The sequence below is a fragment of the Priapulus caudatus genome, unplaced genomic scaffold (genome assembly GCF_000485595.1).
Source record: "Priapulus caudatus unplaced genomic scaffold, Priapulus_caudatus-5.0.1 Scaffold35, whole genome shotgun sequence".
Taxonomy (NCBI): Eukaryota; Metazoa; Priapulida; class Priapulimorpha; order Priapulimorphida; family Priapulidae; genus Priapulus; species Priapulus caudatus.
The window spans coordinates 828686-836348 of record NW_014577096.1 but is presented as its reverse complement, the minus strand read 5'-3'; positions in this window follow the sequence as shown (position 1 = coordinate 836348).

The following is a 7663-nucleotide window of genomic DNA, read 5'->3' as shown; positions in this document are numbered from 1 at the left end:
CGCGGGAACGTCCTACGACAGTATGCAGCGCTGGCAGCTATGGATCCGTGCGCAGAATGCATAGGTCGGCGCACGGATCCATAGCTGCCAGCGAGCAGTCGACAATTTTACCGGGAATACAATGAAACAGCTCAGCTGCATTGCGCTGGCAGCTATGGATCCGTGCGCAGAATGCATAGGTCGGCGCACGGATCCATAGCTGCCAGCGAGCAGTCGATAATTTTACCGGGAATACAATGAAACAGCTCAGCTGCATTGAGCTGCTGTTCTGTGTAAGTTCAATGAAAATATCAATAAAAGTGTCAGCACCTTCTACTTCTACACTGTGTTGTATAACTTTTATTATGAATTGTATTTTATTATGCGTCAGTGGCTTCATGTAACGAGCGGCTGCTGCAGCGGATACATAAGCTGGGTTTTATAATAATACATGCGGAAATAATACGTCTCTATTCATGTAAATAGAAATGTTCACCTATATACAAACAATGACGACGTAATAATGACAAAATGCGATATTTTCGAAAATAATGTCAGGGCATGAAACACCAAAAATGGTAACTCGCGTTTCTAGAGGAAAACCAAGCGCGCCGACCAGCAAACGAACAATTACGACCATTTCTATGAAATGTCTACCTACGTGCGTAGTGAAAAGGCTTGAAAATTAGTCAAACTGCTGAATTGAGCGATTATACGGTCCATGAGGTCATTCTACACATACAGCCTTCATTCAGTTAACGGATGACATTGCCAATGAAGCAGATAAACGGTATTTCACTGGGATGCTAGTTTTACATATAGAAAAAGCATCGCATACAGTTGACCACTCTATGTTACTATCCAAACTAAAAGCAATTGGTCTACAGTATAAGGTCGTGAAATGCTTGCAGGCCTATCTGTGCAGAAGAAGCGAGATGACACATGTGCGATGCCGTCTCATCTGGAGTTGCTATTTCTAATATATATGTCAACGATATTGCAGCCGCTGTAAAAAATAAGCTGTTATTGTATGGTGAGGACTGGGCGCTGTTAGCATTACGAATTCACATTGACGTTGACCAGGAGAAATTCAAATTGTATGCAGACCTACGAATACTTCTATTACTTACTATTAGTATTACTACAAGTACATGTTACAATAATTAGTAGTAGTAGTAGCAGTAGTAGTACTATTAGTACTAGCACTACTGCCACTACCTACTAGTACTAGTACTAGTACTAGACTACTAGCTCCAAGAAACGGTATTGCTAGGGTTAGAATACCCTATATTGACGTTAGTCACGCAGCCTGGTCGGGTTACTAGACTAAGTACTAGTACTAGACTAAGTTACTACTATAGTACTAGAGCTACTAGTACTACTACTAATACTATATAGTATAGTACTAGAGTTAGTACTACTACTAGCTGCAACAAACGGTATTTGCAAGGGTTAGAAGATCTGTGTAAACACAATTTGTTGTGTAGTAGAGTAACAGTAAACAACACCGATGTCCGTACTACTGAGTACTGGAGTGGTAGACGTTCGCCACGTTGGCGTGGTAGACGTTCGATAGAAAGTAATCTTTGCTGCTTTTGACTCCTCACATCGAACAACCTTACAGTTCTATGCACTACAACACAGTGGCATGATATATGCATGGATGCAATATCGATGGATATGTATGAATCCGAAAGTATATATGCTCTATGCTCTATGCCTAGCTCTATGCTATATGTAGATGCTGTAACTATGTCGTCATCATCGGAAAAATCTGAACATCCGGTCCATCATTGATACAGATCCGGTCTATCATCGATACAGCTAGACTGGTACGGACCTTCACTCCGCCAAGTATCCTTGGCTACACTGAACTTATAGTTAGTGCAGCGTGTGCACCGGCAGCAGTCTAGCAGCCGCGTGAAGAAAAACTGTGTGAAAATGCCATGAACATGGCCTCGTGGCGCCATCTATGGGACGCGATATGTTCGAAAATAATGTCAGGGCATGAAACACCCAAAATGGAAACTCGCTTTTCTACAGGAAAACGAAGCGCGCCGACCAGCAAACAAACAATTACGAGCATTTCTAGGAAATGTCTCGCTACGTGCGTAGTGAAAAGGCTTGTGGAATCGCCACAACTGCTGAATTGAGCGATTATACGGCTTTAGTCTATACCCAGAAGGGACCTGGGTAAGGTGATTTGAGTGGGGGCAGCGAAGATGTGTTAGATCGCCGCTAGGTGGCGTTTTCGCGCTTCGGGCGGATATTCGGCTGCAGATCGTCAAGTCTAATTAGCAGACAACTGTTCGCTTATTGCCCAACAATATATGTCATCGGTTTAAAAATGACAAAGCTTGTTGTGGCTGGCCCTTATATACAACGAGTAGTGTATGATCTAGTTGAGCCCGTTGATGTAGTTAATTCACGCTATTAAATTAATTATTTAATTGGCGTCGTGTAAAGCAGGTTCGACCATATTTCTCCGTCTCTACTAGAATTATACATTCCTACACACATCAACTGAAATATGCTTACTGGAATTCTAATGTAAACAAACTAGTCCAAAAGCTAGTCGGGTGAGGTTTGCCTCATTAGGTTACCATTCCTACCGATTATCGTGCTAGTGCAATATTTGGCTTCTCCTACATCTCACCGATAGGTTACCCATGCATTTCTTTCGATCGTAAGCTCTCTATGTATGAGGCTACGATGTTATTACATATTCAACTTCACATAACAACATTAAAATTCGGATAATTTTACTCTACAATGCTGTTAATTATGTTGTGCCGGCACACGATATACATCATCGTCGTTAGCTCAAATTCAAACTGCTCGTCTGTTTATTACATGCTTGCCTTTTCTGTGCGGCCCTATCTGGGCTATATGTTCTCGCTATACCGTTTTAGTTAGGCCTCTTGAGCTGTATGTGCTAGACTGCTTAGATTCTTCTAATTGACGCACATTCAGTCTCGTTGACTTCTACTCTCAGATTGGTAGCCTTTGCCTTATTTCGTTCACTCTCGTGTTAGTTGGATAGATGTCGCTGCTCGTAAACCCGATAAGGCCGTATTGCTGTGCTGACGCCATAGCGTGAGACTACTCGTTTCTGCTGTTCCATGAGGTCCCGTCGAAACCGGCTCCAGCCCATATTCTCTTTTATATGTCGTCTGGTTGGAAATGTGTCATCGCGTTTAGTTAGTGATCATGTTGCACATGAAGCGCTGGTATCACCAGATCCTTACTTCTGCATTTCTGGTCAGTATCACCAGTGCCCCCGCACAGTAGTTCCAGTGACCGTGCTTAGCTTATCATTTAGCATATATAGCTTTAGGTATTTATGTGTGAATTGTTCATGCAATTTCTTATCATTTAGAATAATCGTCCAAAGAATAAAAAAGTATGTTATATGTTAATTCTTAACAAATCGGATTTATGTTTTAAATCACCGGGTTGGTGCGTCCTATGATAGACTGTGGCAACGCGCTCCCATTTTGCATGAACGTTCACACATTTATCATGATACCGTATAGGCTTACCAAAGTTACGTTTACATATTTAAGTCCACTGTTCCGTCAACTATGTTAGTCAACATAAACTTGCCCAAAAGTTTGACAGTATTACTACCACAGTTATCCTACATAGAGTGATGTAAGCTTCCTCCTAATTCTCCCTCGGCGGTCGGGTTGTTTTCTACGTAACTTCGTCAACTCAAATTGCATTGTATCTGAATGTACGGCAGACAACCTTTTTCGCTGTGAATCACTATCTTTCACTTATCTAGTAGTCTTCAATTTTTGTCTCTAGTGAAAGCTCTTATTCTCTATTTCGTAACGCACACGCACACGCACACGCACACGCACACACACACACACACACACACATACACACACACACACACACACACACACACACACACACACACACACACGATTACAGGATGAAGGCATTTGAAGCACTGTGATATCGTCGTGATTAGCAGATGGATAGAAGATGAGAGATGCGAGGAGAGGATGGATGGATGTATGGATATGCATTATGGATGGATGATTGGATTGTATGATGGATGATGATGGATGAAGAATAAATGGATATGGAGATGACGGCTGGATGATGGATGATGATGATGGATGAATTGGTAGATGATGACGATGGATGGATTGGATGGATGGATGATGGATGGTATGGATATAGATTGATGGATAAATACATGATGGATGTGATGATGATGATGGATATGATGGATGGATGATAGATAAATGAACTTCATGGATGATGGCCGGATGAAATTTGGATCAATCATCGATCGACATGAATGAATTGATGATGGCTGGATATTGATAGATCGATCGATCGATCGATTTGATCGATGAATGAATTGATGTGATAGGATGACTGGATGGATGGATGGATGATGGATGATGATTGATGATGAGATGGATGGATGATGGATGGAGGATAGTGAATGATTATTGTATTTGATGGAATGGATGATGGATGATGGTGGATGATGGCATGATGGATGAGGATGGATGGATGACTGGATGGATGGATGGATGATGGATATGGATAAATGATGATGATGGATGGATGCCTCGGAATTGATTGATGGTGGATGGATGGATAATGAGTAGATGGAATGGAGTATGATGGATGAGATGAGGATGGATGGATGATGATAAGATGGATTGGACTAATACATGATGGAGGATGGAGGATGGATGCATGATGGATGCTGGATGGATTGGATGGATAGATAAAGAATACATGTATGATGCTGATGGATGATCGATCATCGATCGACTCGACTGATGAAATTGATGGATGATGGATGCTGGATGATGAGGATGGAAGATGAATAAATTGAGATGGATGGATAGATATGGATGATGATGATGATTGATGGATAGATGATGATAATGATCGATGATGGATGGATGATTGATTGATGATGGATGGATGGGATGAATGATGAGGAGGATGGATATGGATGGATGATTGGGATGGATGGATGATGATATTATGATGGCATTGGATGATGATGGATGGATGATTGATGGATGATGGATTAAGATATATAAAGAATACATGATGGAGGCTGATGCTGGATGATGGATTGACGGGTGGATGGATGATGATGGTATGATATGGATGTATAATGGATCGGTGAATGAATGATTAAATGATGATTGATGATGATGAGTGATGGATGGATGGCTGAATAAATGGATGATAGATGGATGATTGGATGGAGGATGATGATGATGGATGGATGAGGATGGATGATGATGGATGGATGGATGGATGGATGGATGAGAATATGATAGAGGTGGATGGTGATGTATGATGGATGTATGATTGAGTGGTAAATGAAGAATATATAATAATACATATGGATGGTGATTGCTGGAATGGATGGTGGATTGAGCAGATGAATAAATTGATGGATGATGGACTAGATGGATGGATGATGGATGAGGACGGAGATGGATGGATGATGGATATGGATATGGATGATGGATGGATGAATGGATGGTGATGAATGATGGATGGATGATAATTGATGGATGATGAGGATTAATGGAGGATGATGGATGATAGATGGATGAATGGTATCAATCGAAATGATTGACTGGTGGATGATGAAAGGATGGATGGATGGATGTTGGATGGTATGTGATTATGGATGATGGATGGATGTAGATGTGTGGATGGATTGATGGATGATGGATGGATGGATGATGAATGGATGATGATGGAGATGGATGAAGATTATGGATATGATTGAGGATGGATGATGGATGGAATGGATGATGTGGATGGATGGATGGATGCTGGATGATGGTGAATGATTGGATGAGGATGGATAGATGATGATGATGATGATAGGATGATGATGCGATGATGATGATGATGATGATGATGATGGATGGATGATGGATAAGATGGGTGGAGGATGGATGAGAGATGGACTGGAGATGAATGGATGATGGATGGACGGATGGATGATTTTATAGATGGATGATGGACTGATGATGATGGATGATGATGGATGGTGGATGAATTGATGATGGAGATAGTATGATAGGATGGATGGAAATAGATGATGATAGATGATGGATATGGATGATGGATGATGAGATGTGCATGGATGATAGATCGATGATGATGGATGGATGGATGGATGACTGGACTTGATCGTGACTGAATAATAATGATGGATGATTGAGGCTGAATGATTGATGGATAGATAAATGATGATGATGGATGATGGATTATTGATAATGGAGAGATGATAGATGATTGATAGATGGATGAGATGGATGGTGAAGATGGATGGATGATGGATGGATGGGAGGATGATGGATGGATGATGGAGATTGATAGATGATAATTTATGATGATTGATGGACTGGATGATGGATGATGGATGGATGATGTTATGGATGAATGGATGTATATGGAAATGATGATGGCATGATGTAGGATGATGGATGATGGATGGAGGATGGATGGATGGATGATCGTATGGAGGATGATGGATCGATGGATGGTGGATAGATGATGATGATGGATGATGGATGGCTGGATGGATGATGGATGAATGGATGATGAATGATTAAATGGATCGGATGGAGGATGGATGCGCTGATTTGATGGATGGATGGATTGGATGGATGAATTGCTAGATGGATGGATGGGATGTGAAATTGATGATGGATGAATGTGAGATGATGATAATAGATGATGGATAAATACATGTATGGATGGATGATTGGAAGGATTGGATTGGATGAGGATTGATAAAAATGAATACATGATAGGCCTGGATGATGTCGATCAACTCGATGAGTCGAGAATGATTGATGGATGTGATGGATGGATGGCTGATCGAATAAAAACCGATCGATCGAAGTTGGATCGTATGAATGATGGATGATGATGGATGATTATGGATGGATGATGGATGATGGATGGATTGATGGATGGATGGTGATGGATGATGGATGCTGATGATGATGGATGGAGATTGATGGATGATGGATGATGATGATGATTGTATGGATGATGATGGACTACTGGATAAATGGTGGATGGACTTGGAGTTGGCTGGATTGATGATGGATGATGGATGGTGAATTAGTAGATGATGATTTGATGATGTGATTGATGCAATGATGAGTATAGATAGATGATAAATGGATGATGGATGAGAATGGATGGTATGGATTGATGGATAGATTAATGAATACCCATGGATGGATGGCTGGATGGATGGATTCGATCAATCGATCGATCGATGAATCGAATTGAGGATGATGGATTGATGGATGGATCGATCGACTCGATCGATGATCATGATGAATGATTGATGGTATTGGATGGATGGATGATGGATGGATGATGGATGGATGATGGATTGATAGATGGATGGATGGATGATGATGGATTGATGATTGATGGATTAAGGAATGATGGATGATGATGGTTGATGATGGATGACGATGGATGATGGATGCTGGATGGATGATTGATGAAGAAAGGCGATGAAAGATGGATAGATTAAGAGATGGATGGACGATGATGGCATTGTTCCTAAATTATTGAAAATTAAGTAACGTGCTTAATCTAAGTCACGTAATTCTCAATTCGCTTAATAATAATGCGTCTCTCTCCACTA